Genomic DNA, 11373 nt, shown 5'->3' with positions numbered 1-11373 from the left:
CTACCTTTTACATGACCTATCTCTCTGGTTTTGATCTTTAGGTAGCCTTATTTGAATGATGACAGGATGAGCCTTTGAAGTTTCATACAATCCTACTAAACTGATGCTAAATATCTGAGACAAGGCCATAACATTATCTTTGTTAATTAAAGACAGATGTATCTTTGGGGCACCTGTGTGGCTCAGTCAGCTGAGCATCTGACTCTTGATTTCCATTCAGGTCATGATCTCAGGTTCCTGGGATCAAGCCGTGTTGGTGTCTGTGCTCAGCGCGAAGTCAGCTTAAGGATTCTCTCTGTCCCTCCTCCTCTGCCCCTCCCCCAGCCCTTCCTGGGCTCATGAACGTGAGCTCTCTAAAATAAATAATCCTTTAACAAAATACATATTTTATTCAAAACTAATCCCAATGTTACACATATATAATCCCTCTAATTTGAAAATTTAGAAATTCCATACAAATTTAACAAAGACATTTAAAGGACACAACTGCTGATTTAGTTAGTGCTTTACATTTGAAGATTTATTATTTATTGGATCATATTTTTCAATGAACCTCTGATATAAAAGTCTTATTCTCAGGAACTACGTTCTCATATTGTTTTTCTTCACTGACTTAGAGTGAGTCATTCCAGAGAATATTCATAGATCATCTACCATATATTGAGCATTGAACATTGCACTCTAAAAGAACCAACAGTATAGACAAGGCTTCTGTCATCAGTTATATTTTATATATCATCTGCCAGGAAGACAGATAAGAAAGAGCAAAATAAAAAAAAAAAATAGTAATTTTTGGATAGTTCAATGTTTTATGGAGAAAACACACAGAGAAATTAAAAAAAAAATGACTCCTAGTATGTGTGCTACTCAAATTAGGGTTCAGGAAGGACATTTAGGCTGAAATCTAAAGGAATACAGAGATAAGTAATGTGGGTCTGCAGCCATATGGACAGCTCAGGAAGAGATCTCTAGGCTTGGAGGAATAAGAGAAAGGCCTTCATGTCTGAATGGAGCCTCTGGTCCAAGAGACAGGAGAAAGACAAGGCAGGATGCTGGTGCCCAGTGAGCAAGGGGGGGGGGCACAGTAGCTGAAGGTGTCAGGGTGATGGGCAGGATCATATCTCAAGGAAGTTTTGGCACAAATGATCGTGGTTTCCAGGCGGTAGCATATATACAGGCCAACAAAGAGAAGCAGTTTGCTATGAAGTAGCAGCAAGGACCAGGTGTTTGGAGACCTTATCTACAGTAATAGCTCTCTCATTCACTAACTATGCAAACTTAACCGAATGAACCAGTCTTATGGATCTCATTTTTCTTCCCTGGGAAGATAGGAATCTATACTGTCAAGATGCCATTATTGCCTTTAAAAATTAAATTAAACAAAAATCTAATGGTCTAACATTGACTGACAACTGACACTGTTTTACTAAGCCTCTTTATTTTAAGTTAATCGTACTTGGAATCTGTTTGTCCTTCAGCCTAAAACCATAATAGGCATAGCTTTGTAGATGGACAAAGTAGTATATTACCAACAACAACAACAAAAAAATTAGCACTTTCTTTGTACTAAGCTAATTACTTTAAAATGCTCACATACAAATGAAAGGTAAAATGTTAGAGCTCTGATAGAAACAAAAATTCTTTCACAAGATAAATAAAAGAATTTATGTATTCATTCAGTCAGCACATGTTTGTTAAGTCCCCACTAAATGCCAAGCATCTCGGATGACCGCGGACACAAAGTTAAAACACCCTTCCCCTACCGAGTATGCCCACTGCGGTACCGTCCCTGGAGAGTTGTTTTTATGTTTGTTGGTGTTGTTGTTTGGTTTTTTGTTGGTTGGTTGGTTGGTTTTTGGTGGGTTTTTTTGCACGTTACTGAACTGTACGCGTATAGTGTTCACATGACTATATGTCTGGGGATTGGGATGCAGAGAAAAAATAGATTAAGAAATGGGGACACTCACCAGGCAAAACTAATGGGTCCTCTTCCCTTGCTAGCTCCTGCTTCTTAGAGACAGTGTCGCAGTTTCAAGGCAATTCACAAATGCACAGTTGTGAGCAAAATACTAATGACAACCTTGAGAAGTCATACAGTTCAATCCTCTGCCTTCACGTTCACACTTAAGTCTTCCAGAAATAAAATTCGATCTTTTCATTTTTCTATTTTACCAGGAAGGAACATTCCTGTGGCGAATTCATTATCAGAACTATTTGATTTCCTTTACAATATTGTCATGCACAATATTAGTACATAATAAGGAGTCTCTTAGAGTCCTTAGGTGCTCTGATAATGCAGCTATTGTTGCTAATAATAATGTTATGAACCAGTTCCTGCTCCACTGCCAATAGACATCAATTGTGTGACGGGGGACCTGCTAACTGGCTTCTTTGGAGCTCAATTCCTTCAACTATAAAATGAAAGTTTGGATTAGGGAATCATTAAAGAGTTTTCTAATTTTAATTTTGTATCTATGATTCCTAAAGCTTTTATATTTTTTTTCCCTCCTCCTGCCAGGCTATATCCTTGTCTTAAAAGGTACCATGCTGCCCTCATGTGGTCAGACTTGAAATAATACACAGTTATTGAAACCAGTAAATACAATTTTTTTGTTTTGTTTTAATGAAGCTTCATAAATGGTCAGTAACAAAATCAGTTTGAATCACCTATCCACTAAAAGTGTTCAGGTTTTACACATTCACAGTATACAGAGTTTTTATGTAGGAATAATAACAGAAATACTAATGTCAGTTAACATCAATGAGCACTATCTGAATGTTGGATCCCATCCATATTTTACATATTTTATTACACTTCATTCTTCAAAGATAGGTTATTTTTTTATGTATCATTTTTTCAGAATGCAGAAAGTGAAACACAATTGGGTCAAGTGCCAGGACATCACAGTAAACAAATGGGAAGACCAGTATCAATCCAAGAGCCCAAACTCTTTCACTGCTGTGTTCTCATTCAACCATTATATATTTATGATATCTCATTTCCTAACATTCCTTTGTTCTGGGAGACATTCCTAAGGAACTGGACAAAGAGTTCTTAAAAATTTGATGAGACAATATATATGAAAACTACAAAATGCAATGCCTGGTAGGAAAATAAGAGCTCAAAGAATGTTAACTTATTTTAATTATGCATCCTATTGCTGATAGTATAATGATCCTTTATTTAGTAATTAATATTCACTTTTGATAGTGATGTGAATTGATAAAGAGATTAAATATCTTATACCAATCAGTAAGTACTCATTTTCTCAGTTGTAAAAAAGTTATCAGGGCGAATGCAAAAAGATCTGTTAAAAATTTAATAATGGAAGGGGATTTTGTTTTCAGATTTACAACTGTATTGAATGCCTTCATAAGGCAGATCAGTAGAGGCTGTGTTTCATGTTGCAGGGAAAATAAAAACATTTTCAATTTTAGAAACGGGAGGGTATATCCATTCAAAGGGTCAACATAAGACGTTAGAAGTGTGATAGCAGGAGCTGGGGCAACTTGCTAATTTCTGGAGCTCTGAAGGCTGGCTATGTGACTTTAGGTGTTCTTCATCTCATTAGAATTGTGTCCTCAGTTCCTAATTAAAGGGACCAGGTTCTAGGATTTGCATACGCTTTGCCAGCTTCTATATTCATTCCATTGTCCTAGCCATTCTAAAAAATCTTAGGCCACATTCGTCTTTGGCCCACTTTTGTTAACAATGTCACAATCACTTCTTGGCTCTGTGGGTTGTTTCAAAAAGCCCAATAGGAAGAGGGCTTCTATTTTGTTAAGCTTTACTTAACTTACTCAGCTGTTTCTCAACCACCTCTGTGAGACTTGAGGTTAATGGTCTTATCTCTGCCTCTAGTATCTTCAAGATAGTGCATGCCATCAGATTCTTTCAATGCACCACCCAGACACAGAGAACTAGGGATTCAATTTCATATAATATTCTCTCTCCCCAAATTCCATGCAAAAAGCATGCTCTGCTATCATGTTACCTCTCTTTTCTATTCCAAACTCCAAGGACCCTATTTCCTTAAATATCTCTAAATAAATAAATACAAACTTAAGCAAAAATTCTCCAAGTTTTCTGGGTCTAGGAGATCTTCTACGAGGAGATTATGGCTGTCTTTATAAAACCTAAAAAGTTAGAGCTATTAGGAAATTTCCTTATTTCTCTGAAAAAAAAAAGTGATAGCTAGCTATTAAACTATATGAATATGAATACAGTGTTGGCACCAGGAAAGATCACTAAGATGCAGAAAGAACAAGGAAGAGCTACAATCTTCAAATATGAAAATATTTTTGACTTAACAGTGAAGAGAATAAAAAGTCTACAAGTGTACTAATTGGTCCTAATCTTGTCTAAAAGGAAAACATTACAGCGAAATAGTCACAGCTATTATGAATCACCTTCTCTGACCCAACAACTCTTGATCTGCTACCTCTAATTCTCATAACAATACCAGAACTAGAAATTACTTCCTGTGTGTCTATAATGATTTCAAGTCTCAAGAAGGATAAATGACTTTTTAAGGTCACACAGACAGCACACAAACAAATACAAGAACCCATGTTTTTCCAAATTCAAGACTATGGTTTGTCCACTATATTATGCCACCCACCAAGGTCTATGCCCAATGATTACTTTGAAGACTTTGTGATGCACAAATGTGGTATAAATATGGTAATAATCAGGAACAAAGCAAAGAAGTTCCTTCTCAGCACAGCTTTTTAACATCATACTCAAAATCCTAGCTAATACAATAAGACAAGAAAAGGAAATAAAAGCTATATGGATTGGGAGGGAGAAAATAAACTGTCTTTGCTCACAGTGGCAGATTTGTCAATGTAGAAAATCTAATAGCTTTAACCCAAGAAAACCTGGAACTAATAAGTGTTCGTAGCAAGGTTGCAAAATATGTTAATATACTAAAGTCAATCTCTTTCCTAAATACTAGCAATGAACAAGTGAGCTTTGAAATTAAAAACACAATATGGTTTATATTTGCACTCTTAAAAATAGAACACATACAAAATCTATATGAGGAAAACTACAAAACTCCAATGAAAGATATCAAAAAAACTAAATAGAAGGAAGATATTCCATGTTCATGAGGAAAACTCAATATTGTCAGGATATTAAGTCTTTCTAATTTAATCTGTGAATTTAATACAATCCCAATCAAAATCCCAGCAAGTTATTTTGTGGATATCAACAAACTGTTCCTAAAGTTTATAAGGAGAAGCAAAAGATTCAGAAGAGCCTTCCTGCTATTTTAATAGAAGAGCAAAGTAACCAACTTGACGCTAACCAACTTGAGGACTTACAGAAGGTACACTAATCAATACAGTGTACTATTGGTGAAATAGCTCAACAGAATGGAATAGAAACCCCAGAAATAGACCCGTATAAATATAATCCACTGATATTTGACAAAAGAGCAAAAGCAATACAACTGGCCTCTACACCAGTGGTGCTAGAACAACTAAACATCCACGCACAAGTAAGCAAACCTAGACATAGATGTTATACATTTCACAAGAATTAACTCAAAACAGATCATAGACCTGAATATAAAAAGCAAAATTACAAAACTCCTAGAAGGTAACATAAGAGAAATCCTATATGACCTTGGGTATAGTGATGAGATTTTTAAATACAACTCCAAAGGCACAATCTATGAAAGAAACAAATCCTAAGGTAAATTCTATTAAAATTAAAAAGTTCTGCTCTGTGAAAAACAATGTCAGGAGAATGAGAGATAAGACACAGATTGGGAGAAAATATTTGCAAAGCACACATCTGATAAAGGGATGTTACTCAAAATATATAAACAAACTCTTAGAACTCACCAATAAGAAAATGGGCAACGCCATTTAAATATGAGCCAGAGACCTTAAAGGCACTTTACTAAAGAAGATACACAAATAGAAAGTAAGCATTCAAAAAATGTTCAATATCATATGTCATTTATGAATTACAAATCAAAACAACAATGAAATACTATTATACACACACATTAAAATAGCTAAAATCCAAAATACTGACATCATTAAATGTGATGTGATGTAATTCTGTCTAAGGATGTGGAGCAAGACCAACTTTCATTCACTAATGGTAGGAATGCAAAATGGTAAAGTCACTTTGAAAGACAGCTGACAATTCTTACAGAACTAAATATACTTTTATCATATATATACCTACAGCAATTGTACTCCTTAGTATTTCCTTAAATGGAATTGAAAACATATGTGCACACAAAACTTGCACACACATGTTTATAGAAGCTTTAGAATTTGACAAAACTGGGGTAGCTGAAAAACCATGCATGATCTCTGAAACTTGGTAACTTGGAAGCTACCGAGATATCCTTCAGCAGGGAAGCGAAGGATAAATAAATTGTGGATATCTGAACAGTGGAATATTATTCAGCACTAAAAAATGAGTTATCAAACCATGAAAAGATATGGAGGGAACTAAATGCATGTTATTAAGGGAAATTGAAGCCAATTTGAAATCAAGGCTGCATACTGTCTGATTCCAACTGACATTCTGGAAAAGGTAAAACTGTGAACAGTAAAAAGATTGTTGGTTACTAAGGGTCAATGGGGGGAGGGATGAAGAGGCGCACAGAAGATTTTTATGACAGTAATACTATCCTGTATGATTCTATAACAATAAATACATGTTACTGCACATTTGTCAAAACCTGTAGAATGTTCAACAGCAAGAGTAAACCCCAATGGGGAATAATGCTATGTCAATGTAGGTCTTCAATTGTAATAAATGTACCCCTATAATGGAGAATGCTGATCCTGGGGAAGGTTGTTCATGTGTGGGGACTAGTAGTATATGGGAACTCTATATTTCCTGTTCAATTTAGCTCCAAACCTAAAACTGCTCTAAAAAAACAGTTTATTAATTTGTAAGCAATAATTTACATAAATTAAAAATTATTGAAACCAGATAATCCTTCAAAGCAATACAATTAAATCATTCTGCATCTGTGTCTGTAGTTAGAATGTAAGTAGCTGTCTTTTTCACATGCTGCCTAAGTGACAGTTCTCTATCATTGCTAAGTGTGAAGCTAAATTTCCAGTGAGGATGAGTCACCCTCAACTATACAATTTTCACTTAAAGCCCGGTTTTCTCTACACTTGTCCCCTCCCTGCGAGTCCTCCTTTTTTCTTACACTCATCTTTGGAACAATGTGATTTTTGCATAGGCAATAGAAGCCAAAATATATGTTATTTCTCACAGAATCCATCTTGCTTAAGGGGAATGGAGAGCTAATAAAACAGAATGTACATTAGTATTAATGACCTACTCGGAATAAAGGATACCAGAATTGTTATATCATGAAAATGACAAATTTCTATTTGAAATGATTATATGAGGAAAAAAATAGGGAGTTTTAGGCTCCAGCAAAATATTATTGTTGTGCAAAATGCATTGTTTTTACCTGTGAATCCCGGATTTTTCTGAAATAGTTAAGATTACGGAATAGTCAGCCAATGCAGAGAACAGATGCTATTTGGCTCTGGTAGTTAATCATGGTTCTAAGCTAACCCATTAGCTCTGTCTCCACAGTGCAGCAATGTAGAAGAGCTAAAGCATTGCTCTGTTCACATTTATTCAAATGTCAGCAAAATAGAAATGGATTGAGGTTTCTATAGAAACCACTTGTGATTTCAGGTGTTTCTCAAGGCATTTTGTTCCATTAACTGTTTGGAGAAAGAAGGTATGCATTATGGCTTTTCATTAATGGTATTTTCCCCTCCTCGTTAGAAGCTAGTCGGCGGAGTTTCCACATTCTCCTTTGTTTTACCACATTTTTGGCAGCCCCTGTGCCAGCCTTTCCCCTCCAGCGGAGAAACTAGAATGAGCTACTTCTAAAGCCCGAGAAATCGAGCCCATTAGCAGTAGCTGTTCAGACACCATTTCTTCTCTTTTGGCCAGAGAGGATATTTGAAAGTCTTGAATCTGGAAATTTACGTAACACCTTTTCTTAGGCAAAATTTATATGAAATCCCTCCAACCTGTTGCCAATCCAAGAGGTTAAGGACAATAGCAAAGACTACAAACAACAACAAAAAAAGGGGGCAAGTGTATTTGTGAGATTTCATGGCATTAGTAAGATTTTCACTGTAAGCCCAAGACTGAAGATAATCAAATCTTGCAATCCATATACTAGTTAATTAGCTGCCTGGAGGAATAATATCCCTTCCCACAACATAGGGAGGAAAATTAAAAAGAAAAAGCCAACCTTTCAACATAGCAGTAATACAACGACTCAAGTACATTATCGGATGCCATGTTTTTCTATAATTTATATTAGAATGTAGAAAGCTCATAGGGTACTGTGAAAGGTCGGATTAATAAGGAAAAGCCAACACAAAATCAAAAAAAAGAAGAAGAAGAAGAAACAACCACATAATATGCCTTGGAGTAACCGAGGGCAGCCTGTGGTAGCTGAAAAACCACGAGTGAGCTCTGAAATCTCCCAGTTCAAGTCACATCTTACTGTGGCTACTTACCGCATAGGATCTTGAATAAATTCTTTAATTGCTATACAAGTCCATTTCCTCATTGTGAAGTGAAGATAATTCCTACCTTGCCGGGTTGTTGTTAAGTATTAGAGGCAAGGGACAAACTTCCTTATCATTGCATTCATTATCTGAAACTCTGCAGCTGTGAGGTCTGCGGGGACACAAACTTCCCCGTATCATGAAAACGTTCACTGAAGAACTAATCTGTTGTAAAATTAATATTCATTCAATCATGTCCCCCAATTTAATGCTAACATCTTTCTCAGCTTATGTTTCAAATTATTTGACAATCTTAAGCTGATTACTTGAATTATGATATCTGATGCAATTACAGTGATCGCTGATAACAGATTTATAATGCGTATCTGAGAAGGTGTAGGATTTCACGTAGTTCTATAGATACGATGATGATGAACAGGCGAGGTTGCACAGCATAGACCAGTGCCAGACAGCACAGACTCAGATGCTAGATACACCGGTTACTAAATGTATAGGCTTCAGCAAACATCTTAACCTTTCTGTGTCTCAGTTTCCCCATCAATAAAATAGAAATGATCACACTATCTATTGGAAGTATATGTTATGAGGATAAAATGAAGTAAAGTGCTTAGTACATGCTTGGTCAGTCATAACAAACACATGAGGGTTTATTAAGTGAGAATAAAAACAAACAAAATAACTCCATAACAAAGCTATTTTAAAATGAAGTAGAATGATTAAAAGCTGGAGAAAACCCAGAAGGTTCTTGACAGGTAGGAAACAATAAATAATGATTGGAATATCCTAGAAGTTAAGAAGCATTTGTGAAAACGGAAGAGGTCCCGGATTGTTTTCATAAACAAACAAATAAACAACAAACAAAACCCCAAAAGATCATGTTTTGTCACTGGGCTGCTAAAATCAAAGAAAGATGAGGTTTGGATAGGTGATCTTCAAGATAACCCCAAGGAGGCCCACCTTCTGGTGTCCCCACCCAGGGCAATCCCCAGCTCCCACAGTGCACCAGGCTTCACCTGAGAAAACAGGAAGGGAAGGAACAGCGTTCCACTCTCAAGGTTATGCCGTGGAAGAAGATCTTGCTCCTTCCAACCCCGTCACTCCCTGGCTCCTTCTGTCTCTCTCCAGCCACTCACTTGGAAGAAGACTGCTGTCATGCCACAAGCAGCCCTCTGAAGATCCCAGGAGGGAAGGATCTAAGGACTTTGTTCAAAAGCGGGAGAACTAAGCACTCCTGCCAGAAGCCCATTTGAACTTGAAATTAAGTCTTCCTTCAGATGACTACAGCCCCTTGGACTGCTTGTCGGCAACCCCGGGAGAGAGCCTGAACAAGAACACTTAGCTCAGCTGTTACCAGATTCTGACCCCAGGGAAACCACGTGGAATAAAAAATATCAGTGTTTTTGAGAGGCTAATTTTGGGAGCTACTGTTATGCAGCAACAGATACCACTATGCAGGTGAAGGAAACCCTATGTGCTATTTTGCAAATTTAATAAAAACGTTTACACCTCCCATATAGATGCCATTTATAATGTTTATTTTAAAATAGGCAAATACTTGTGACCTTCACTTTTCAAGATCTAAGTCTTTCAAATTGCTTTTTTTCTTTTTTCCCATTTTTAATAGGTCATTTTGATTTCCCTTCAACTAGCTGGCAAAGACCTATAGAGTATGTATGCTTCTCATCTCTTTCTATTTTTCCCCTCTTTCTTTCTGCTTTATCCACACTCAGTTCTTATTTCTGTTTCTGGAATATGCTGGGCATACTTCCGCTTTAAGGCCTTTGCATGGACTATCCCTTCTATCTTACCTTCTCTTCCCCCAAATACCTGAATACCTCCCTTTACTTCCTGTCTTTAATCAATGTCTCCTCCACCCTGAGATCTATCCCAAGTGCCTTACTTAAAATTGCAACCCCTTTTCTTCTCATGCCTGACTTTCCTTATCCCAAGTTATTGCTCCATAACACTTCTATTAATTTACTGTGTATCTCCCCTCACCGAGTGCCAGCTCTATGGGATAGGGATTTGTCTTTTTAGTCGTGTACTGTACTGACATGTCCTCATTACCTACAAAAAAATTCCTGGCACTTAATAGGTGCTCAATAAATATTGGTTGGCATGAGTAAATTTACTTCAAATAGCTTTTTTATAGTACCAACTACCCTGGGTTAAGAATTACTACTGTACTAAAATTTTCTGACTCAGTAGGTTGTTCATAAACAGTAGCTATGATCTAAAAGCAAAGCTCAATTTAAAAATAAGAATTGTTAGCTTGAGTGACTCACAGAAAGGACCAGGTACAGAAGAACTAAAGAGACTGAGATGGGGATTAATCTGTGAATTTATTATCTAAATTAAATCTGTATCATGACACATTCTAAGGGCAATATATCTCATCATATGTGCATATAAAAAGACTTTCATATCTATCAATACTCAAAACAGATGTATATTACTTTCATTACCAATTTTGCATCAAAGAATAGTATTACTCCCTTTACCTAGACAAACCTAAAGATATAAATCAAATGGTGATTCTAAAAAGTTTAAAAGGGCTATGACATCAATTTTGAAGACTTCTGGAAGGCTTGCTTAGAAAAGATTCTCATATAAAGGCCCATTAACGCTGCCTTTATGGATGTGTGGCCTGTGCAGTCACACAGGACCTTGTACTTAGAAGGGCCCATTACTTGGTTTAATGCTCTGCTGTTGCTCTCTTGGAATTCTTAATAATTTATGAATAAGGACCCTTCATTTTCATTTTACACAGGGTGCTACAAATTACACAGCTGGTTCTGAGGCCCAAAGAAGACAGTATTACTC

Source organism: Mustela nivalis (assembly GCF_964662115.1).
Source record: "Mustela nivalis genome assembly, chromosome: 4".
NCBI classification, from domain to species: domain Eukaryota; kingdom Metazoa; phylum Chordata; class Mammalia; order Carnivora; family Mustelidae; genus Mustela; species Mustela nivalis.
This window is presented reverse-complemented; position numbering follows the sequence as displayed.